Source organism: Cervus elaphus, chromosome 22 (assembly GCF_910594005.1).
Source record: "Cervus elaphus chromosome 22, mCerEla1.1, whole genome shotgun sequence".
Classification (NCBI taxonomy): Eukaryota; Metazoa; Chordata; class Mammalia; order Artiodactyla; family Cervidae; genus Cervus; species Cervus elaphus.
In genome coordinates, this window is record NC_057836.1 from 4,078,836 (window position 1) to 4,104,239 (window position 25,404).

A 25,404-nucleotide genomic window follows, 5' to 3' on the forward strand; every position below is an offset into this window, starting at 1 on the left:
GGGCTTCTGGTGACAGGACACCGCTGACCATAACCATCCAGAGTGGGGAGCAGAGACGGAAAGCAGGAGGGCAACACGCTCCAGTGCGATGTCACCCACTCCTCAGCCCCACCCATGGGGCTTTTAAAAAGCGTGTAAAATCCTCTTTCCTCTTCAGCAAAGTGACCTGGAAGACTCCCTGCTGGGCTGCTTTGCTGCCCACTCCGGTCAGGGCTGGGAGAAGCAGGGGAGGCGGCAGCGGCTGGCGTCTGACAGGACCGGCCTCTCTCCATGAAGCGCGGGCTCTTCCTTTCCTCCAAGGCAGCTCTGGTCTCCCTAGGAAGGGCTGGGGGACAGTGACAGGTTCCCCATGAGTGGCCCCTAGACCGTCTCAGCTCTAAGACTGGGCCACGCTGGAAGAGACAGTGCTGCACCCGCTCTCCATCCACGAGACAAGGGGCCACGAGAACCGGAACAGGGGCACGGCCACAAGCTGACAGGCGTACAGAGGAGGTGGGGACTCACCAGGCTTCTAAGGCACTACCCTATGCGGAGTTCTTGCTAAATACATGATGATAAATGAAACGTTTTCTATTCCATCTTATCTTGCTCTTTTTTTAAAAAAAATTCTGGCTATGATGAATTAAACAGGCTTCACATTCCATTAATGGGTTGCAATCTACATTTTTTAAAATACTCTGCTTAGGATGGACTTCAAATAGATCTAGGTTTCAATCATACTTTGCTCTAACTGGTTTGGGCAAATTATTTCTATGACTCTGGGGTCCTTCATCTGTGAAACAGCGGGGATACTTCTTGTAGGTACAAGACCAGCATGAGGCACAGACCTGACACAGTAAGCTCTCAAGAAGCCCAGCATTACTATTAGCAGCACAGAAACCCTAAAACCCACTTCGTCGGCTCCGAGCCTCACCATCTGGGACACAGCCTGCTCTGTGGAGCTGCATCTGGGCATCCTCATTTAGAAATGTATTTATAGAGTGGCAAAATACTTATGGCCAAGTTTACTCTTGAGTCAACCAACATGTTTATACCTTGTGTTCCCCCAAAAAAGTTTTCATGTTCTTTCATCTTCCTGACACTCTTACAGGCTTTTATTCAGGTCCGTTTCCCTCACTGTATACAGAGGAAATTCATTCAACAAGTTTTCTGAGTGGCAAGCAGGCACTATACCAGGCTACTCAGGGAGACAGAACAAACGCGGCCTGGCTCTGGGCCAGAGTGGCACTGAGCCGGCTCCCAGGCCCTGTGGAGTCTGGGCTCTGCCCGCCCCTCCTGACCGAGTCTATCCCAGAGTCTCCCCAGCTCACTCTCCTTCCCTCCCTCCCTCCCTGTGCTGGGACAATCCATCCCTTTGGAGTATCTCTTCACTGCCACACAGCTGACTGTTACCTGCTGGGCCAGGTCCAAGCGCCTCCTTCCCAGGCAGCATCTGCTGTGCTGGCCGTGCCGTCCGTCCTTCTCACGGGCCAGGACCCTAACCACTTCATCCTTCACTCCCCATCCACCCAGCACACGCTGCACCAGTCCCATTACATGGCAGCTGTCATGCCTACGAACGTTATCGGTAAAAACATGTACATCTGTGTGTGCGGCCCGTCACACACAGATATTGTTCCACTGATGAAGCTGTTGTTCAGATTCCACCATGATTCCCCCGCCCACTAAGGGTTTCAATCTAAAGTCAACAATAGGAATTAAAAGAGTTTTTTGTTTTTTTTTTTAAATCCCTTTTGGTGGAACTTTCCTAACATGCCACAAACTTAGAGACAGAGGTACAATACATACCCACTTACTCAATATCCAGCTTCAAGTTACCATGTTGTCAACCTTGTTTCTCTACCTCTTTCCATACTTTCCACCTCTAGTGTATTCAAAATAATACTTAAAAACAGGTACCTCTAGAGAATTCTTGGATAAAGAAATGGTAACCCACTCTGGTATTCCTGCCTGGAAGATTCCATGGACAGAGAAGCCTGGTGAGCTACAGACCTTGGGGTTGCAAAGAGTCAGACAATACAGGGCAAATGAGCCACAGAGAATTCTAGTCCAGCCCCCTCACTGTCTATTCCACACTGTCCCTTTCTCTTACAGTTAACCGATTTTTAATAATTAGTTCATAGTTTATCCTTCCATGGGTTCTCTTTGAAAATATATGGAATTCATATTTCTGCCCCTAGATTATACAAAAGACAGCATACTCAAAGTCCTCTGTGGCTGCTGCTTTCACACAGACTATGTGGAGGACCAGCTCTGCTACACTCACTCTAAGAACAAACCCCAGGTCCCCACCGACGGACACTGGTTGTTTCAAAGCTGAGGAGTTGTAAATAACGCTGCAAGGGTATCGGCTAGTACGCATTTGTCTTTTTATGACCAAGCCTGAGCAGTGTTTCATTAGTATGATGGCTCCTTGTTCTATTTGTCTATAAATTATTCATCTTGTATAAATTTTAAAATAGGGTTATAGGTCTTTTTCTTAATTTTAGAAATAACCCGATTATGGCTATTAGCTTTCTGTTTGTGATTTAAGTTGTAAATATTTTCTTCCACTTTGTCATCTATCATTTTACTTTGCTTATTTGTTTTCTGCTGTGCAAAGGCTTTTTAAAAAAGTATATTTAGGTCTTTCAAATTTCTGTTATTGCTGTTCGAATGAGGTATATAGGAAGGTTTTTCTCTACTCTCAGTGTGTAATGTAAAAAAACTCATTCATGTTTTCTCTTAATGTCTGTACGTTTCAGGTGTTTTCACATTTATGTATTCGGGCTGTCACTGCTCGTTTATTCATCTAAATAAGGGTGCATCCGTGCTCAGTTGTGTCTGACTCTTGGGACTCCGTGGACTGTAGCCAGCCAGGCTCCTCTGTCCATGGGATTCTCCAGGCAGGAACAGTGGAGTGGGTTGCTATTTCCTCCTCCAGGGGATGTTGCTGACCCAGGGATTAAACATGTGTCTGCTGCACTGCAGGCAGATTCTTTTCCACTGAGCCATTGAACCTAGCTCCAGAAACAAACCTGAGAACACTACTGAGATCATATTAAATTGATAAATAAACGACAGGGGAAGTATCACCTGTGTGAAACCAAGTCTTCCTGCCCCAGCACATCGTAAGCACAGAGACCACTTTCAAATAGAATGCTTCCCTTTCAGCAGTGCCTTTATGAGAAAAACCAGTATTTGAACAGCAAGACCCAGATTTACAATTTGCTAGGAAATAACTTATGTCCAGGAGTGACTGGTAACATGAGGGGCTTCTGAAACATTTGCACAAAAGATTTAAGTAACCAAGAGGGGAGAACTCGGGCAGTGCCACGGTGCAAGTGGAAACGGGGTTAAAACCAGCAGCATTCAAGCCATCCATCTCAGTGCAGCCTCTAGAGCAACTTCCTGCTGTGAAACTGGGCTGAGAGGTCTTAAATGCTCCCTAAATCCTCAAGGACAAACTCCTGCACGGATGAATTATCTTCTCTCCTAGCCACTGAGCCTGGCTTTACTGAAAAGCCTGCCAGGCCTCCCTAGCTCTCAGACCCCCTCCCGTGGGCTCCCAGACCTGCCTCGCTGCTCTCGGCATCCCCATCTTCGACTCTGACGGCCAGCTGCAACCTACTGCTTTTCACCACCGCTGCACTAAGCCCAATCACTTCCTTTGCCACTGCTTCAAGAAGGGGCGTGCTCCAGGACCAACCCAGAAATCTCCTCTGATACCCAGAATGTTTCTACAAGTGGGCATACTTGCCCTTACATTGCTTTCCTATCAGCACAGCTCTTGAAAACCCCTGAAAGGGAACTTCATCATTTACAAAACAGAAGAATGACCGTAAGTTCATTTGTGTTGTAAAGAACAGGATTACTGGACACCATGGTTGTTGGGAATGAACTGTTTGATAAATGAACAGCACATACTAAGGATGGGAGGCTGTTGACAATCAAAATCCAACGAAGTTGAAAATGGACAAGAATTTCCATGGTCGCTGGTGTGCTAGCATATGGGGTTGATATTCTCGTTGTTTGACGCAGAGAACTCAGCAGCATGTGTGAGGAGCTAAAGCGTCTGTGAATTTCAATAAGTACACAGCTTACTAAATATACGTGCGGTTTCGAAATTGTGTTATTTGTTCCATCCAGAGAGTCTCATTTTAACACAGTTTTGAAAAAATTCCTTGGTTGCTTAAAAGCTTGTTTGGTTCCTCTTCAGCAAAGCATGTAAGGGTTTGATGCTGAAAAAAGAGAAGACCCTATCTTCACTTAAATCTGCCCACAAAGGATGGGGGGAAAACTTCAACAGAAGTGCCAGAGACAAAGGACAATAAACGCAGCCGGACTGTGCAGCCTGCAGACAAGGCCAAACCAACCCCGGTGAGCCCGACATTTCTGAGCTCAGACACCAAGTCTGAGGACACATGAGGGGGAGGAGGAGTTGCACATATTTCGTATGAAAGGAGTCTTGCCGGTAGAAACCCTAACCCCAAGTCCTAACGATGCCCTGCCCTGTGAGGACAGGCTCGCAGGGAGAACCCACCTGAGAGGAAAGGGCAAGCAGGCTGGGGCGAAGGCGCGGTGGCGGGCCTGGCCGTGCAGAGAAGGAACTCTCCCATTGTGGGGAAGGTGAAGACGACTCAAGGCAGAGTTCAGACTCAGAAAGAAAGCAGGCATCTGAGGTTGCGCTCCGGGAGCCGCGGTCCCAAAGCGATCCCCTGCAGGCAGCGAGAGTGATCTGGGTGCTCTGCGGACCTTGCACAGCATGTCAACGTCACAGATGCCAATGCAACTGACATCTCACGCTATTCACGGCCCCTGACCCATGTAACGGCCTACTGTAGGTCAGTGAGATCTAGGCAGTGGAACAGCGACGTGTGAGACACACGTGGTCCAGGTCCACCCTCACTGGACTTCCAGTCTAGGATATGAACAGGGAGTGGGCGCAGATGAAACCTCAAACATCATATAAATACGTCGGACGACAGATGGTAGCGAGTGTGACAGAGAAGTGGAGCCAAAGCCAAAGAGCGGGGAGGGGGAGGGGTGAGGAAGGGGCACAACTTGAGAGGGAGGAAAGGCCGCTGATGAGAGGAGCAAAACCCTCCTGGAAGTGAGGGATGGAGCCATGCAGCTCTGGGAACAGGCAGAGAGGAGTAAAGGCAGAAGCCGAGAACTGAAGGGCAGCAGGCCCGCCTGGGTGTCAGAGCGTCGAGAGAGAGCGGGGAGTCCACTTGAAACTTGAAGGCCATCCACAACCCTGACCAAACTTCTCCTCACAGGCCTCTCTCTTAGGAGCCTCCAAACAGACTCTCTTTTTCCAGCCAGTTACCCCTTGCTCTCCTCCAAACACCTCTGCAGAAACATCTCCTGTCAGCTTACCCCCAGGACACTCTGCCACGTGAGACAGTTACCAGGGTGGGAAAGAGAGGGGGGTGGCCATGGGCCCAGCCATTTGCAGGCTAAATGCTGCATTCATGACCTCTTCCTCCAGGAAACAGCCATGCTGTTCTCTGTGCAGGAGTGGCCATGGCCTGCAATGCATGTGTGCATGTGTGTGCTCAGTCGTGGCAGACTCTCTGTGACCCCATGGACTGTAGCCCACCAGCCTCCTCTGTCCATGGGCTCTCCCAGGCAAGAACACGGGAGTGGACTGCTGTCTCCTCCGGGGGGCCTCCCGGCACAGGGACGGAGCCTGCTGCGCCTCCCGCACTGGCAGGTGGTCTCTGCCCGAGCCACGAGCACGTCTCAAACTTTACTGTACACTCAGACCAGCTGTGCGTCTTGCTAACGTGTAGGCTGATTCAGTAGGTGTGAGGCAGAGCCTAAGACTCTGCAGCTCAAAGCCCGCGGGTGGCCCCTATGCTTGGTCCAGGGTCCACACTGAGTTGTGAGGGACCTCCAACAAGGATGGAAACTGACCCAGGAGAAGCCACACAATTCTCGTTGAGACTTGGAACCAAGACATACAGAGACGACACCTGCCAGAGGCAGGTTCTGAGCAGTGAGGTAAGGAAGCACCAAGGGTCAGGCTGGTGCCACTCGGGGCCACAAGCAAGAGACGGCAGCCTGCAGAGCGAGGAGGCTGGGCCGGACGCGCCGGCTGAGGCAGAGCGTGAGGCAGCGTGTGAGGTCTCTGAGGGCATCGCTGGCGCCTCCAGTTCCTGCTCTAGGAGTCCAGGCACTCGGCGGATCCTTAAGCTCTGGCCCAGCTCTCCATGAGCCAGCTTGAGAGAGACCGGAAGGAAGAGCCTGGTTCAGACCCAATCAAGGGGTTAAGGAGGACGGCCTAGAAAGTCCAACACCACCTTACGCCTGAGCCAACCAGAATGAGAGCGCTACTTCATTTAAAGGGCAAGTGTAGTGCAGAGACACATTCAAAGCAGAGATGCTATATTCAAAGTGTATGTGTGCACTCACATGCGCAATTAACAATATTAAACAAAGAAAATACAAGAGTCAAAAGAATTCTACTGCATTTACTTCTGGCTGAAATAACTGATTTTACCTCTTATCGATCATTACTTCAAAGCTAAGTAAGAAACAGTCATCTGTCCTGTCTAGAAAGCGGACGTGTCCCTGAGTACCTGAGCACCCTCTGGGGCCAGACCCCTGGTCAGTAACGTACACACAGAGAACGGGAAGCCAAGCACCCGGCTCTACAGAAAGCACACAGACAGACAAGGGAGACACAGAATGGACACACACAGTCTCAGAAGTGCCACGGCCAAAGCTAGCACAGAGAAAATTATCTACCTTTTTACCCGTTACTTTGAGCATTTCACTTTCTCGCTAATTGTTATGAGCATAATATTTCCTTTTATGATTAACTTTTGTTGTTCAGCTCACTTAAGTCATGAAGTGAAATGTTAAACATATGTTTAAATAGGCATTTTTTTAAAAATCAGAAAAACCTGGGAGTCAGAAGACTCTTAAAGGCTTATGTGGTCCATTCACCTGCTTAAAATTAGGACCACACCTACCACATCCCAGACAGATGTGTTTTTTTGTTTGTTTTTTTTTTTAAAGCCAGAGTATATTTTAATCCATTTAAGTACAAACAGTTTCAACCTGATTGCACTTAGATCAGCCTCTTCTGTTTTAGGCAGTACTTTAAAAATATCTGCATCACAACAACCTAATTTTTTTCAGCTTTAATTAAAGACCATTTAGATAAGCAACCAGCTTTTGTTATTCCCTGGGGTGTAGTTTAAAACAGATTTTTATATAATTACTAATAAGGACTAGGCAAAAGCAGGGAAGAGGTGTATGATAAAAAAGTAAAGAGCAAAGACTTGTATAAAAGGTGCTAGTCACTGTATTCAGAAGTTTCAAAACAGGAAAAGATATTGTCTAGCAGAAACTGCATTCTACTGTGACATTACCTTTACCAACACCTCTGTAAAGGAGTTTAGCAGAGACATTACTTTGCCAACAAAGGTCCGTCTAGTCAAAGCTATGGCTTTCCCAGTACTCAAGTATGGATGTGAGAGTTGGACCATAAAGATGGCTGAGCATTGAAGAACTGATGCTTTCAAACTATGGTGCTGCAGAAGACTCTTGAGAGTCCTGTGGACAGCAAGGAGATCAAGCCAGTCAATCCTAAAGAAAATCAACCCTGAAAATTCACTGGAAGGACTGAAGCTGAAGCTCAAATACTTGGTACACCTGATGCCAAACAGCCTAGACATAGGAAAGGACCCTGATGCTGGGAAAGACTGAGGGCAAAAGGAGAAGGGGGCAGCAGAGGATGAGATGGTATGATAGCATCACAGACTCAGGGGACATGAGTCTGAGCACACTCCGGGAGACAGTGAAGGACAGGGAAGCCTGACCTGCTGCTGTCCACGGGGTGGCAAAGAGTTGGACACAACTTAGCAACTGAGCGACAGTTTTATTACAATTCTATCAATTGTCATTCTTGAACCTAATCTCCCTAGAAAGGCTGGAGGAAAATGAAAAAGCAGCAAATGTAGCATTAAATAAGACCCAAGAGAAGTCTAACTGTAAAGAACCAATTATATTTAAGAATATTCCTCTGTTCATCCCTAAAAATTTTGAGCACTTGCTCTGGGCAAAGCACTGTGCTGGTGGCTGAGGAGAGTGAGGTGAATGGCAGGGGGCTGACAGGCTCCTAGGGTTTTAGACAGTATTTAAATCTCTGCTGAAAATCAGCACTATAAATACCAGAAATAGTCCCTGAACTGAACGGGTAAGGCAACAATGAAAAGCTAACCTCTTTCCCACAAGTAGAGCAACAGTCAGGTACTGACACCCTCATCCCAGCAAAGGAAAACACCCCCCTGCATTCCTGTCCTCCTCAGATTCCTCCCTCTCCCAGCCGTCCTCCTCTTCCCAGCGTTATCATCACACCCCTGACCAGGCCTCCCGTCCTCCCAAAAGGAAAGCACCCCCTACATCCTTGTCCTCCTCAGACCCCTCCCTCTCCCAGCCATCCCCCACTCCCCAGCGTTACCATCACACCCCTGACCAGGCCTCCCGTCCTCCCACCCCAGACGCCTGGCCAGTTTCCCACTGATCCCGCCCCTGGAGCAGCTCTTCTCCAAGCCCTTCCACGTGGATGCTCTTAGCAAGTCAGGATAGGCCAGTTTATGCGGCAGAAACAAACCCGAACAAATCCGAGTGGCTAAAAACGACAAAGCTCATTTCTTGCTCGTGTCATTTAACAGCTCTGTGGTCGTGGGCACATAACTTCTCTGGCCCTCAGTTGCCTCATCTGCAAAATGGGGAAAGTAACCTCAAGAGGGTTAAATGAGTTAAGAGCAAAGTACGGAGAAGCAGGCCCAGCTCTCAGGAAGCCTAACTGTTACTCTTGATGTTGCCGTGGCTACTCCCAGGAGGCTGCTGCTGATAGCCCACGTCCTGATCAGAAGCCCTGCGCGTCCCTCCTTCCAAGCTCTGACCACACCATGTCGCAGTGCTCTGCTCATCTGGGGCCCACACTACCTCAGAAGCTACCTGAGAGTAAGGTCTGCATCTGAATCAGTTTGAACCCACAAGTTTAAGACCATCTGGCACATGGGAGACCCTCAGTAAATGCTCGCTGAGCTAAAGGGGGTAATGTGAACCAATAACTCCTGTGCGTGACTCAACCCCCATGTACTGTGCATACATGCAGAGGACTATGGTAACGGAGACACGCTCACAGAGGTAACAGACCCCTCGTGAAGTCTGACTAAGGGCACACGAGTAGGGTCAGAATGGTCATCTGAAGATGGAAAGACTGAGCGCTGTCAGGCCACACCCAAGCTGGGACCTCCAGAACACAGGCTGCTGCTCCCAGGGAGTCTAAGCCGAGGCCCGTGGATGCACGGGCACAGGCCCACAGCGAACGGGCACCTAGGGCCTCAGGCCTGGCTCGGGCGTGACTTCCCCGCACGAGGCTGAAGCTGCACACGAACGCCAGCCCCGACACAGTGGAGAGCTCTGAGCTGATGAGAGTGTCAGATGTGTCCTGGTTGGAGTGACAGTAGCACACGTGATAGGTCTGCCCAAACTCATCAAATCATTCATTTAAAATCTGTGTGTATGGACCTTCCTGGTGGTCCAGTGGTTAAGAATCTGCCTGCCAATTCAGGGGACTTGGGTTTGACCCCTGGCCCAGGAGGACACCACGTGACTCGTGGCAACTAGGCCCATGTACCACAACTACTGAGGTTGGTGCGCTTAGAACCCAGGCTCTCCAACAAGCAAAGCTACCGCAAAGAGAGAGGACCAGGAGTCACAACTAGAAAACAGATCCTGACTGCCACAGGTAGAGAAAGCCCAAGTGCAGCAATGAAGAACCAGCACAATCAAAATTAATTTTAAAAAAAGTTTTAAAAACCTGTGCATTTTGTCTGTATGTAAATTAGACATATATACTTAGATAAATAAATATATACACCTAGATAAATAAATCTAGACAGTATATTTACAAGCAGAGACATCATTTTGTCAACAAATGTCCATATCGTCAAAGCTATGGTTTTTCCAGTATTCATGTATGGACGTGAGAATTGGACTATAGTGAAGGTTGAACGCCAAAGAACTGATGCTTCTGAATTGTGCTGCTGGAGAAGACTCTTTGAGAGTTCCTTGAACTGCAAGGAGATCAAACTAGTTAATATAAAAGGAAATGAACCTTGAACATTCATTGGAAGGACTGATGTTGAAGCTCCAATACTCTGGTCACCTGATACGAAGAGCCAACTCATCCCTGATGCTGGGAAAGATTGAAGGCAGGAGGAGAAGGGGGCAGCAGAGCACAAGATGGTCAAACAGCATCACTGACTCAATGGACATGAGTCTGAGCAAACTCCAGGAGATAGTGAAAAACACGGGAGCCTGGCGTGCTGCAGTCCATGGGGCTGCAAAGGGTCGGACATGATTCAGCAACTGAACAGCAACAAACCAGAAGACAGAAGCAAGGTCTGGATACCAACTGGTGGCTCCTCAGCTCTGACCCCCTCCCCAACTGGAGCTGAGGAGGGAGAGCAGCTGTCCGTCATGCAGGTGAGCCCAGCCTCTGCTGAGGACATCAGGGAATCCTACTATCCTGAAAGACTCAGCCCCTCCTCCCACTCACAGCCCCACACAGAGGGGGACATCTGTCCTCCCTCGCCCCACCACAAGGCACTGACTTCTCTCCTCCATCCCGAAGAGGACTTCCCAGATGCCACCATCTTTCACCTTTCAGCAGCTTCCTCAGGGCTCTGAGTCACTTAAGGACTGGGGCCATTTCTTCCACTGCCTTCTCTGCTGCACTTAGCAGAGGGCTGGCACACAGGATGTTCTTAATATTTGTTTCTCTGCAGTATGTTTTTAAGGTTACCTTTAAAGATATGAAATATACTGCCTTTAGATAAGAAGGTTACTTCTAAGTAAGAATAATGGCTAAACTACATTAAATCTTGAGAACTCGGTAAAGATTTAAATCTCTTCTTTTTTGGATATGTATGAATCCTACTGTCATGATTTATAAGTCCATAAAAGCCATATATTTACTGGGCAGAACGGACAGTAAGCCTGGAATGCATAAAAGCATGAGCATTCTTGCTGTGAAGATTACTGATGCCTCAGGCTTTTAAAAAAACGAGATGTCACACGAAGCTGCGCATCAGGAGCTTGCCCTAAATATAAAACATTACCCACTGCTCTATCAGCTCCACTTTAAATCACAGCTCCTGGCGCTGTGGCGAGTGTGGAGGCATGCATGCACGCGCAAGCACACAGGCTGCAGAGTGTTTAAATTAACACCTGGCAACCTAAAGACAGTATCTTAGAGGTAACTGTCAGAGCACGAAACACGGCACTCACCGAGGATGTCTAAGGCTGTGAAGGGGCACAGTGGCATATCCAAAGCAACCTGGAAATCTGGTATGATATTCTGCAAGGAAGGTCAGATTTCCCAAGATCGATACTTTGAAATAATTTGAAAAGGCAAAAGGAGAAGGGGGAGGCAGAGGATGAGATGCTCAGATAGCATCACCGACCCAATGGACATGAATCTGAGCAAACTCCGGGAGATAATGGAGGACAGAAGAGCCTGGCGTGTTGTAGTCCATGGGGTCACAAAGAGTTGGGTACGATTTAGCGAATGAACAACAGCTTTGAATCAGATGTTTTGAACCTAAATCATAACATACAGCACTGAAGGGGGAGTATCTCCAGGCACCAGTGTGCAATTTTATAAAAGTAACACTGGCTTTTCTGAGCTTTCACATGAATCTGAAATAGCTAGAAAGCTGCAATACTACACGGAGACACTGACGGTTCTGTACGCCCGTGCTCCACACCCTGTGGCTCAGGTAACACTCCAACCACCCTACCAAGCCGACGGCAGACCTCCTTGGCACGTGATGGAGGGGAGCAGACTGGACAACCCTGAGCCAAAGGCGTCAGGCAGGAAGCTGGAAGCTCCAGATGACGTGGGTAGGGTGGGGGGTGAGGGGCTGACTTGGGCTGGGATCCCCTAACCCCTGTGGGGGACCTTTCTGATAGCAGTGTTCTAGTGACAAATACTTAAGCCCCTCTCTGCAGTTCAAATTTTGAAGTATCAGCAATAGTTTGAATTTTCTGCATCTTAGCACAGAAGCTGAGCTTGTGTTTTCTTCCCCTTTAGAAACATAAATAAAACTAATAAACAGTGTACACAGAAGTCTAATAAATGCCAGTTTAATAAATGTACCCTGAATGAATCCAATGGATTGGAAAAAGTGTATCAGGCTTAATTTTCTAATAAGGGTAAGCTCAACTGTTTATTAAAACTATACAAGAGAATAACACTTAAAAGAGAATAGAATGTCCATTAATTTGCATGGGAACTCTAGTCACAATTCTGACATTAACTAAAATTGCAAAACAATCTGACATAAAGTCAGTATACTAAAAATTCCTTGAATCCTATGTGCCTGTGAAAAGGGTTTTTAAAAATCCTGTCCAAATTTACCAATGCTATAAAAATCTTCTTCTTCTAAAACTGCTAGAAATGATTTTCCAAGATTGAAAACAAGTCCATCTTAAAGGCATTACAGAAAGGACTGATTTCTTTCTTTCTTTCTTCAAAATGCTCAATGAAACATCCCCCCTCCTGGAACATGTTCTCCAGGGGCCCTGGAGGGGAAAGAGCAGAATTCTAAATCTGACTAAGATAAGGGTGCGGGCCCCTGTTCTGGGCCTCCACTGACTGGCCTTGCTGCCAGAGCTGCTGGCAACAGAGGCCGCTCCTCAGCTGGAGATTGGGGTGGGGGTTGGTGGTGGAGGGCTGCCCATCAGCTGGTACTGCCCCTCTCTGCACTGAAGCTCTGAGACATTTTTGTTTGGTTTGGGTTGGACTGGGGGAGACAGGAGGATTTAGCTGAGAGCTGCCAGGGCTGAAATTCCAGCAGGCCAGGGACACGCCTTCCCCCTCCCTGCTCCCAGTCGGATTTTTCTGTCAACACCCCTACCCCGCGCCTCCCAGCTCAGACTTCCCAGCCCGGCCTCCTCCACACCTCCAGCCCCCAGGCTGTCCTTCCAGAGCTGCAGGTGCGGACCCAAGTCACTCCTTACCACAGAAAGGGGCAGGGTGTGATCTGTTTCAGGAAACATTTGAAACTGTATTCTCGTCTCATCTCACCTATGATCCTCACATCTTCTCTTCTTCCATCTTCAGGCACTGCCTGCGTGGGCCTCAAAAGATGAAATTTCAACTCCAGGCCCGCTCCTGTCCCAACTCTGTATGGAAGGGACTTAAAGTTTATAAGGTTTCCTGTTGGAGTTTTCCAGTGGGTAACTTCAACATTGAACCAACTCATACCATGTAAATAGTGATGAGTCATTCCCAGAAATCAGTCTCACATTAAACCAATTATTCCAATGTCTGAGAGTAACATGAGCTAACTGTCGCTTGGGGAAGGATTTGTAACATAAGATGTACAATAATACAAACAGTCCAACCCAAAAAGGACAATCACACCCCAGCCACCCACCCAACAAGCAAGCTCACAAGGGGGAACAAGGTTTCCTGCGATTCTCAGCAGAGGGGCTGAAATGAAGTCAAAGGGCCTTAGCGGAAAATTTCAGTCGAACACAAACTAGAAATATCCGTTAAGAAGTTCATCACAGCTATTTAGCTATTTTCTTTTAATGCCAATAGTTCATTGTCTCTAAATGATTACAGAACACATATCCTCTCTGTTTAGGTATGATGAGAGATGTGTGTGCTCAGTCGTGTCTGACTTTTTATGACCCCATGGACTGTAGCCCGCCAGGCTCCTCCGTCCATGGAATTTTCCAGGAAATATGTGTGTGTGTGTGTGTGTATACTATATATTATTAGATAAAATTTTCTTTAACAAAAGTACCCTTTTGGAAATGTCAGTTTTCTGAGACTGTACTCAGAGTACTAACTATACTTAAAAATAGTCTGGATAAGCAAAGAGAATAATTTTTACTCTTACACCTAGAAGACTGATACTGGACATTCTGCATGCATTCGCTTACAACCAGAAATAGAATCTGTGATCATAGGGAGAAAACGGGAAGCACCATGTCTGTGGCTAATGATGTCCCTAGCAGACAACCACCACAGAGACGTGGCCAGCAGTGCGTCTGGGCCAAGCGCAGTGCCAGGCAGCAAGTCGTCGGGAGGCCGTGGAGCCAGGCCGCCCGGGTGCTCACGTGGCTCCACCGCGGACTGCGTGTGTGACCTCCGGCAGCTGTTTAACCTGACGGGCCTCGGTTCACAGGTGTGTGTGATGAGCATAACGTCACCCACTCGAGGAAATTGCTGTTGTTCGGTCGCTCAGTTGTGTCTGATTCTTTTCGACCCCATGGAGCCCGCCAGGAAATACTTGAGGGTAAACTCACTGGCGTACGTAAACAGACTCGAAGGTGTCTGTCCGTCAGCACTATGCAATGCTTGCTTCTATTACTGGGATTGCTTTATTGTTACTCATTCGTTGTAATCCGCCTGCCAATGCAAGAGCCACAGGTTCAATCCCTGGGTCGGGAAGATCCCCTAGTGGAGGAAATGCAACCTCCTCCAGTATTCTTGCCTGGGAAATCCCATGGATGAGGAGCCTGGTGGGCTGTGGGGCGTGAATGGGGTTGCCAGGAGTAGGACACGATTCAACGACTAAACAACAAAGGAAGAGACTACACTGACTGACCACAGGCTTCAGGCTCAGTGAGGAGGAGAGTCTTGGTTTCTCCCAACCACATTACCGAGTTTGTTCTTCAGACAAGACAGAAATACAACACACAAATACGTGAAAACCTGACAAGGGCTTGAAGCGTTTCCTCTCCAAGGTGTGTGCGCATCATACACAAACTTGAGCTGAAGGAAATACAAGGCTGATGACGGAGCTGACAGCATGATGCCGACGCGGGGAGGACCGAAGGTCGGGGAGAGAGCTGGGGCTCCCCGCCCCCTCAGGGCGGCCCCCCACAGATGCGGGAGGGCTGACGCGGCTCTCCTGCCCGGCCCCGGCTCCAGGATGCTGCCTCCGAGAGAAAGCCAGCCAGGCCTCGTTCCGAGGGACGGCAGCGACCATCTGGCAGCTCCCAGGCAGAGGAGGAACCGGCAGGGCCCAGCCTTCTCCCTCTTCAGCGCCTTGCGTGGTGCCGCCCCACAGAAGCCCGCACTGAGAGCCACGAGGAGGACGCAGCCACCGCTGGGGACGACGGACGCTCCGGGAGCCCGGTCCCTCCAACACTCCGTGTTCAGAGACGCGGGCAATGTGGTGGAACACGGGCCTCGGCACAAATGGGACAGACAGAACACCCCTCCAGACAGCCCACTGAGGAACACCAAGGAGGCACGCATAAAGAGCCGTTATCATTACGAAAAATAATTTAATCTCAGAACAAACGTATGAAGTCAGTAATGGTATCTCATTTTACAGATCAAGAAGCTGAGACTCTGAGAAGTAAAGTGTACCAAGCTTGCCTTCTTAGTAAGTAAACAAAAATGGAATTTAAACTTTTCCCCCAAATCAAAAAATCCCCATACACTGTACTGAAGGTAACTGTGAGAACGCCAGAAGCAGGGAGTCCGGGGGAGGCTCAAGCAGCAAACGTCTGCCTGGGCTCCCTGCCAGCTCCGCTGCGGGGCGGAGTAGTCCCGGGAAGGCCCTGGGGGCCTGGGGCACATCCTGCCACTGGGCACTCTGCACCGCCCGTGGTGCCAAGAATGAAAAGCCACAGCAGAAAAGGAGAGTGGAGGGATCTGGGATCCAACCAGGACCAAGTTCCTGGAGGCTGGGGCACACGCTGAGGGGATAAGAGGATCTGAAAAAAGAACAGATCGTTTTCAGAAACAAAAGATATTTTAATGATTCTACCAAAATAAAGACTGTCTCCTGTGGAGTTCAGAGTCTGTCAGCATGGCAAACAAAGGCCTGCTCAGCCTAGCTGGCCAGCCCTCCACTCCAGCCCCCTCCTTCGTCCCCTGCCACCCCACCACCTCACCTCCCACCCCTGGGTCCTGGTGAAGTCCAGCACACAGCACGTGGCTCCACACACGTGCTCACAGGAGCTCCATTCTGCCTGCCAGGCCAACCCTCTGGTCTGCCAGCCTCTCGCTCAGTTCATCCCTGAAGGCCTAGATCCCAGAGCTCCTGCTGAAGCTCCGAGGTGAACCTTTTGTATGAAGCACTTAGAAAGTTTCTACTATTCATTCTGAGGACTTTGCACACACCACTGACTACCCTGTGTTCACACCTGTCTCCCCCTCCGAGTGTGAGCCCCCTGAGAGTGAGCACCGGGCCAAACCCATCTCTGCAGCCCCAGCGCCTGCAGCCCTCGCCGCCACGCAGCAGACGGCAGACACAGATTTGCTGAACTGAACTGAAAGCTCTCGCGATGCCAAATAGCACATTCGTTCATATTTGGAGTCAAAATTATTCCTGATTTTACTCTTAACGGCAACACAGCAACAGATTCAAATTCAACTAAATTCCACAGTATGAGACTAAATATCATTCTCAGTCCACTAGAATGGGATAGGTCTGAAATTAAATTCTATTAGGACGAGATAAGCAATAGGCTTTTAAAAGCAGGAGAAGCGAGCAGTCCAAGAGGGACTTCAAGTATTGATTTTTTTTTTAAAGGCTTTTTATATGAACATGACTTTGATCCTCTTAATTTTCAGCTGCAGCCAGGGGCAGGGGGGGACACGAAATATGCTAAAGATCAAAACTGTTTTAGATGTGTGACAGACAGCTCCATTATATTTTTTTTTAGAAAAGGCGAGCTCTCTCTAACATTTGAAATAAGTGCACTTTTCTCATTTAGCCAAAGAAATGAAGCCTGGGGAGATACAAAGAAATTTCACAATATCACAAGCACTCCAATTTTATTAAGCGGAGATAAGTAACAGAAATCTTGGAAATTGATGCACTCAGCAAAAGCTAATGTACCCAAATTAGAGGTCCTGACAATAAAGGCTGAATCTGAATTCCTACTCCTCTTAGCGTTCCACACCTTGGAAGAATAAGCTTTATTATTTTCTCTCCTCTCTGTTTCCTACACACACCCCATGCACTACCCCCAACCCAGCTATTATTTTTTGGCAAAATCATCCAGATCCTAGGCTCATGTCTTATTTTTTCAAATGCTTCCACTAAAAATAAATTTAAACTGCAATTATTAAAGCCTCCAGACCTTGGTTGGAGGGGTCAGGATGGTGTCCTACTCTGAAGTACAACAAAGAAAAAAAATTACCTTGGTTGCTAATGAACTCAGTACACACTCTTATCACAGAGGAAAACCAGAAGTCTACGTTCAGGCCTGTTTCCTTTCTTAATAGTATTTTCTTCTTATCATTAAAGTGATTCATGTACACTGTATATGACTATGGGCTTCCCAGGTGGCACTAGTGGTAAAGAACCCATCTGCCAATGCAGGAGACATAAGAGAGGTGGGTTTGATCCCTGGGTTGGGAAGATCCCCTGGAGGAGGAAATGGCAACCCACTCTAGTATCCCTGCCTGGAGAATCCCACAGATAGACAAACATGGTGGGCTACAGTTCATAGAATCGCAAAGAGTCGGACACGACTGAGCGACTGAACTGAACTGAATTGAAGTCTCAGATAACTCTTATTTCGGATACTGCAAAATACTGATTTTTACTATTGAACACAAATCCATTTAAAACCCTTATTGTCTGGAAACTGACCACTTGGCCTAGCAAAGAAAACTGAATTCCGGGCTTTTATAAACTGCTGAGTCACCCCAGGCAAATGACTTTCACACTCTTTCTCTTGGTATCTAAGAAACGTGTAAATGATGCTTCTGAGAAATATGTATATCCCTGAAATGCAGTTTTCTATACTAATCTGAAGAAGTTATAGACTACTGAAAACAGTTCAACAGGAATTAAGGAACGTGATCATCGCCAAGAACAAAGTCAGTCCCACATGCGCTGTTTGACAAAAGATGCCCCTCCTTAAGGACTCCTACATGTTGGTCCAAGTCGTCAAATGTCTTTCTCCAGCCAATGTGGACGCAGGGAAGCACAGCACAGTTTGAGTCTGGAGCTCAGAGGTCAGCCTGTTACCACTGCTCCAAGTAAGTAACTCAACTACCCAAGCTTTGACTAACCAGTAAACAGGGCTCTCACCCTCTGCCCACTGCTCCTCACACTGCGGTTTGGGGTATGGCAGGTGTTAAACCAGACCCGGCGTGTCCTGCCTGCAAAGGAGCTTAGTCTCTGAGGAAGACAGCGGTGGGAACCACAGGAGAAAGCATAGCACGGAAGAGCCTGGCATGGGCTGGAGCCCGGTTAGTATGAAACAGACAACAGTGAGTTGCATTGTATTTCTGTATTTAGCATGACTCTTCCTTTGAAATAATGTTATACCTTTTCTGCAGAAGAAGAGCTCATCACTCTACAAGATACAGACAGCTGCAACACACTCAACCATGGTATGTGTCCTCTAGCTAGGAATTTTAATTTCATTTACTGCAGCAGGAACTATAAGTTCAGGAAACTAACGGTGACGGTTTGATTTATGAATTTTGACATATTTCTTGAACTCGGATTACATTACAAAGATGTGGAATTCTAAGCAAGCCAGCTCTTGTCTATACAGTCAATCTTCAAATCAATAAGCTGGGATTCTGTGCAACTAGTTTCCAACAGAGGAAAACACACGGTCTGAGATGGGCCATAAACCTGTAATTCAGAAGTCCCTTAAAACACTCTCAGGACTGAGCTAGAACTGATTCTGGAATCCACACAGAAAACCCTTCAGCTCTCTACTCGACAATAACAAAAGGGAAATTCAACTGAGAAAGTGTTGGTAGTCAAACTAAAGAGGAACAGGAAAAAAAAAAAAAAGATTCGCATGCTTTGCTTTCACTCTGCTTCCTCCCCAAAGTTCCATTTATTAGAAAAGTAATAAACACAGAACGGGACTTCCCTGGTGGCTCAGTGGTAAAGAATCCACCAGCCAAGGCAGGAGACGTGAGGTTGATCCCTGGGTTGGGAAGATCTCCTGGAGAAGGAAATGGCAACCCACTCCAGTATCCTTCCCTGAGAAATGCCATGGATAGACGAGCCTGGCAGGCTACAGTCCAAGGGGTCACAAAGAGTTGGACATGACTTAGCAACTAAACAACAAAGCACAGAATAGGAAATAGTCTGTAAATGCCTGTGAGATGCTGTGTACAAATGTCTATGTAAATAACCATAATGGGGAGACGCTGAAATGAACTGCAGCTACTCACTCCCAGTGAGGCTGGAGGTGGCGGGGTGTGGGGGGAAAGGAGGGGGTGGTAAGTGACACCAGACAGACTGTCAAATGCTTTATGTGTAAGTGATCACATTTAATCCTTCCAACCCCGTAAGGCAGGTGTAACAGTTCCCACTTTACATGTGAAGAAGCTGAGATTCAGAGAGGTTAAGTCACTTGTCCACATTTACACTTTATAGCTAAAAGGTGGTGAAATTAAGAGGTAATGTGGGCTTCTCTAAGCCTTGTCTGGATTCTCTGCACTGTCCCAAGCTTTCTGTCTGTTGTAAGGTTTCCCTGCATACATCACTCATATTTATGGAGCCAAATGTTACAGGCCAAGGGAAGAGAGAAGAGCCAGTGCCAGAAGGACTCAATGCCAGGACACTTTCAATGGCCTACCTGGAATTCCCCAATTAGTCAGGCGTAGAGTTATGGCATTAAAGCTTCCTGTAAAAACAGAAAAATATGTATCTGGGAAAGAGGGCGGATTAACCATTATCATCCAGGAAGATCTAGGGCAACGGTTTCATAAGGGAGTAGTCCTCAAGGGAGAAGCAAAGAAAGGTGGTGATGGCTGTGGGTGACTAGGAAGAAATCGCTTTTACTTGCTAAGTGAAACTTGAGTGATACTCAGATCAAATTCTGTGTGTCGTGGTTTTGCCGGCGGCCAGTTTATGCGCATCACACTGAAGTCTTAAGTAGAAACACCAACACACAAGTGCTGCAATATGAACTAGAAACAAAAACTGATACTACATTTATGTACAAAAGCTGGGGGTATGGGGCAGGGTGTAGAAAGCAGGGGAGTTGGACAAGTCTAAAGAACATTCAAAACACTGCACAACTGCGCTCATTTCATGTGCTAGCAGGGTTATGCTCAAATTCCTTCAAGCTAGGCTTTAGCAGTACATGAACCGAGAACTTCCAGAGGTACAAGCTGCATTTAGAAAAACCAGAGGAACCAGAGATCAAATTGCCAAGATCCGTTGGACCACAGAAAAAGCAAGGGAATTCCAGAAAAACACCTTCTGCTTCACTGACTATGCTAAAGCCTTTGACTGTGTGGATCACAACAAACTGTGGAAAAATCTTAAAGACTTGGGAATATCAGACCATCTTACCTGCCTCCTGAGAAACCTGTATGCAGGTCAAGAAGCAACAGTTAGAACCAGACATGGAATAACGAACTGGTTCCAAGTTGGGAAAGCAGTGTGCCAAGGCTGTATACGGTCACCCTGCTTATTTAATTTAACTCATATGCAGAGTACATCATGAGAAATGCCAGGCTGGATGAAGCACAAGCTGGAATAAAGATTGCTGGGAGAAATAACCACCTCAGATATGCAGATGACACCACTCTAATAGCAGAAAACGAAGAGGAGCTAAATAGCCTCTCGATGAGAGTGAAAGAGGAGAGTAAAAGAGCTGCCTTAAAACTCAACATTCAAAAAGATCATGGTCCCATCACTACATGGCAAATAGATGGGGGAAAAGTGGAAACAGTGACAGATTTTCTTTTCTTGGGCTCCCACATCACTGTGGACAGTGACTGCAGCCATGACATTAAAAGACACTTGCTCCTTGGAAGAAAAGCTATGACAAACCTAGACTGCCTATTAAAAAGCCAGAGGTATCACTGCTGGGAAAGATGAAGGCAGGAGGAGAAGGGGACACTAGAGGATGAGATGGTTGGATGGCATCACCGACTCAATGGACACAAGTTTGAGCAAGCTCTTGGAGATGGTGAAGGACAGGGAAGCCTGGCGTGCTGCGGTCCACCAGGTCACAGAGTCGGACGTCACTGAGGGCGGGAACAACAGTAACAAGGAGCAGACAGACAGGGTAGAGAGGGGAGCACGGAGTAGACCTCAGAAGGTTTTGCAGACAAAGCATCCCGTGACCTCAGCTCTGAGGGCTAAATTAAGGTCACTGGGATGAGCGCAGGCTGGGACCTGCGCACAGGGCGAGCACAGGCCAAGAAGGCAGATGCCTCCCTGCGTGAGGGCTGAGCAGCAAGGGCACTGCCACCCAAGCCCACTGACCTGCACGCGGGCGCCCAGGCATGTCCGCCTCTGCGACCCCACGGACTGCCGCCCGCAGGCTCCTCCGTCCACAGGGTTCTCCAGTCAAGAGTACTGGAGCGGGCTGCCATTTCCTCCTTCAGAGGATCCTCCCAACCCAGGGATCGAACCCAAGTCTCCTGCACTGGCAGGTGGATTCTTTACTCCTGAACCACCTGGGAATCCCCAAACCCACTGAGAGCAGCGTAAAGGAAAACACCAGCACACGCCTGTCAGTGGCGCTCTCTCTGCAACTGTGACAAATAAATGACTCCGTCAATTGTCGGGGTGACTAGTAAGTCAGCCAGTAATGATGTGCAAAACAAGGACTGGTCCCCGCTGAGAGCAACAACCTAAAGAAAACAATCAGGAAAGAGCAACAGATTTTTTTAAGCTTCATGATTTAACAGGCAAATATCCTGCTTAAGAACATTTCAAATAGAAAGAAATCATTTTGAAAAAGGATATAATGGTTTGCCTGTTTGTGGTTCCTCCCATATGGATGTGAAAGGTACTCCTCCCCCTTAAAAAAGGGAGGTAAAAATAATCCTCTTATGAATGCTTACAATCATTATTTAGTCTAAAACTTTAATGAAAAAAGTGCCATCAGAGCTACAAAGCTTAAACTTTGAGTTAAAATTTTTAATAACTGGCAAATATTTTATACTATATATTAACATATGTCCTTACAGTCTAAAATGTGGCTGTGGATAAATAAAAATAAGGCAAACTACAAATAATTAGAAAAGCCAGCATTTAGTGGAACATTCATTTTTGTTTGAAAAAGTTATTTTAACTGCCTGTCTTTGTTTGCAAACACGGTCAGGAAATTTTATAGTAAAATATAGGTTCTTTGAAGAGGAAGAGTGTATCTTACTTGCTTTATATTTTCAGCATTAACAACTGTGCTCAGTATGTAGTGGACACTTGACAGATGTTTTAAAACAAATTCTCATTCAAGAAAAATTTAATGAATGCTTATATGTGGCATGTACAATTTAGATGTTAGGAGTCACACAGTGGGTAAAACATTTTACTGGAAAATGCATCACAAAGATATAGAAATGAAACCTGCCTTCACAATAGACAATTCTAAACTGGAATGGCCAAATAGTTTATTGTCTTTACATGGGGAACTTTTCCATATAGAACGGACTTATTTTTAAAATGAAGTCATGCCTGTAATGAAAGCTTTATGGGTGCATATGTCTGAACACATGGGATCAAACATATGTGTGAAAGCTAGCAATCTTTCAATGAGGAGCAGAAGGGGGAAGAGACGACACTGAACAGCATTTCCACAAAACCTTCAGCAGAAGGAATTCAGCCACAACAGTGGACAGGCCACCTTAGTCACCACGAGCTTTTGGCGGGTGGGGAGGGCAGTGCGGGAGAAGGTAGAGAAACTCGATCACCTGCTCATCCATTTTGAAGAATGCATTCAGCTTTATGAAAAAAGCAAACACTGCATTTGGTTTCTCTTCTATTCAACAGTAAAGCACCCACTTAGAGCGTCCATGACAATAGCGAAGAGAAGAACGAGGAAGAAACACAGCAAACCGAACATTCCTCGCTCTAACAAAGAAGCAGCTGGAGAGTGCTTTCGCCATGTTTGCAGCTTCTCACAACAGAACCCAAAATACAATCTCCACTTCAGGTCCGCAAAGGTCTACACGTAAATGAACCACCACAGAGCTGGCAGGAAACCACCACGTGAGTTAAGCACAAAACACAGGTAAGAACAGAAGTCACTGGGTACTGTATTTAAGAACATTTCCCCACGATGACTTGGTAAAGGGAAGTGTAGATTCAGGAAATTACAATTCAGGAAATACTACACCCCACCATGTGTACAGACCTAAGACTCACGGAAAACTGGGGAAGATAAATTTCTGAGCACATTTTCAACCGCAGACCAGGCAACCTGATCCTCCTAAAAACTGCCCATGGGCACGAATGGAAGAGATGACCCCCCTCCCTGTTACCATGGTGCAGGCCAGCTCCCCTCCAAGTTCACAGAGGGCTGCTCCTCTCCCACTGCGCCCTCCCCCTGAAAGCAGGGACTCTGGATGGAGCTGCGGGTGCCCTGCACACCTCCCTACTAAGGTGAGCACGCAGCACACAGCAGGCTCCGTCCCATACATGCCAGCTGAATTAAACCCCTGGCGGCTCAGACGGCCAAGCGTCCGCCTGCAAGGCAGGAGACCCAAGTTCGAGCCCTGGGTCGGGAAGATCCCCTGGAGAAGCAAATGGCAATCCACTCCAGTACTCTTGCCTGGAAAATCCCATGGACAGAGGGGCCTGGTGGGCTACAGTCCATGGGGTTGCAAAGAGTCGTACACGACTGAGCGACTTCACTTCAGTCCCTCTGAGCTTTGGTTTCTTCATTTAGAAAATGATGACAATATATTTTCAGCCTTGCCACAAAGATGTCGAAATGTTCCAAAGAACTAATGCAGAGGAAAAGACCTTTGCAACAGAGAAAGAGTCACATAACTAATCATGGGGGAGTCATCCGCCGGTGGGCACCACACCCAATGCAATGAATGAAGTTACACAGATAAGCAGAGACCTAGCTGGGGTTAAATGACTTCAGACCAAACCTCAGAGCAATCAGTAGGGCACGAAGATTGCAGGAAATGTGTGCCAATAACTCTGGGAATCTGGTTCAACAAGCAAGGACGGTCCCTCAGTGCTCCAAGAGGGGAAGCTGCACAGGAGGAGACTCCGGCCTGCCTTATCCATCTAAGGGTCCCCAAGGCTAGGGCCACCCACAATTGATGAATGGATGACTCAAGAGACAGAGATTTGCGCTGCAAAAGGGTGGCCAACTTGAACCAAGAGCAGGCCCAAGGAGCCCAGTTAGCCTCCAGCATCTTCGGTCTGAGGTCACTCAGGAAGTCTATTTAAGGAATCGTCTCCAAACCCCTGGGAAGCTTCCAGAGGAGAAGCCCCATGGTAGAGGGGAGAGAGCACAGGACCAGGCACTCAGACAAGCCTACCTCTGCCCTGGGCCTGCAGCTCACTAACCGATGGCTTCTCCCTACAGTGTGGCTGCAGAACCTGACTCCAGGACCGATGCAAAGATGAAAGAGGATATTACATGTTCATAAGCACAGGGCTGGACAAGGCAGACACTAAACAAGCCATCAGCCCCGTTTCCCCTCTGGGTGAAGGATTAACTTAATTAAGCTTGATGATGTAAAACCCCCTAACACGTATCTTTAGTCATGGAGAAAGAGCCAAACGTCCTTCTAGGCCCCAATCTGCAGAGAAGTCAGACAATCCATCCAGATGCTATAACGAAAATCAACAGCATGGTGATAAGGACCTGCTCTAGAACCATCCGTTTTTCTAAAATGAACTCCAATCTCTGCGGCATCAATGAGCAAGGCTAACACCCAGTGAGTCACGGTTGTGATGCTGTGATAGCTTCTTTGGAAGGAGAACAAAATCCCACAAGCAATGCTTTCAGGCTAAGCTTTTTGTTGGCGTAGGTAAAAAATGCAGGAGAAACAGAGGCATTCTTACACTCAAAGAACGAATGCCTTCATACTTTCCAGAGTGTTTGCTCAAAAGTCAGCAGAGCTATCAGCAACTGCACATGTGAAGGACACACCGCTGACTTCCTGTGAGTCCCACGACCTCTCCAGAGCAGCCCTGGGGCACATTCCGTATTTACTTACGCTGCAATCCGATCCACCCTCAGCGAGTTATTTCATAAGTCTTTTAAGGGTTACTACATTTTGTTCCTTTAAGAAGGCAATCCAAATTAGCAACAAAAGAATAGTTAAACACAAGAGAACCACCTCTTTTGTGCTCCTGAAGAAAGGCAGTCTTGGTCATTAAAAAGGTAAAGTGTTTTATTCTCTGTCAACTTTCTCTTATAAAAATCAGTCCAGTAATTTTCCAAGGGTGGATTAGTAGTCTTCCACTCGTACCTGTTTATAGATGAGGAGTCACTGAAACAGCATACGTGTATAATAAAAGAGCAAACTGTCCAGCATGTCTATGCCATGTCCTGTAAGAATGATTCCAGTTATCAAATGCTGCACAACACACTACCCCAAGATTTAGCGTCTTAGGAAGACCACTTCATCTTCAGTCTTTCCCCTCCTCTGTTCTTTAGACTGGATGACTT

General features: G+C 47.4%; 1 protein-coding gene across 3 annotated transcripts in view; it reads right to left on the bottom strand.

The window, feature by feature from the left end:
* Positions 1–25,404, bottom strand: part of ATXN10 (ataxin 10) — a 140,292-nt gene that overhangs the window by 47,023 nt on the left and 67,865 nt on the right. The window lies entirely within an intron of this gene.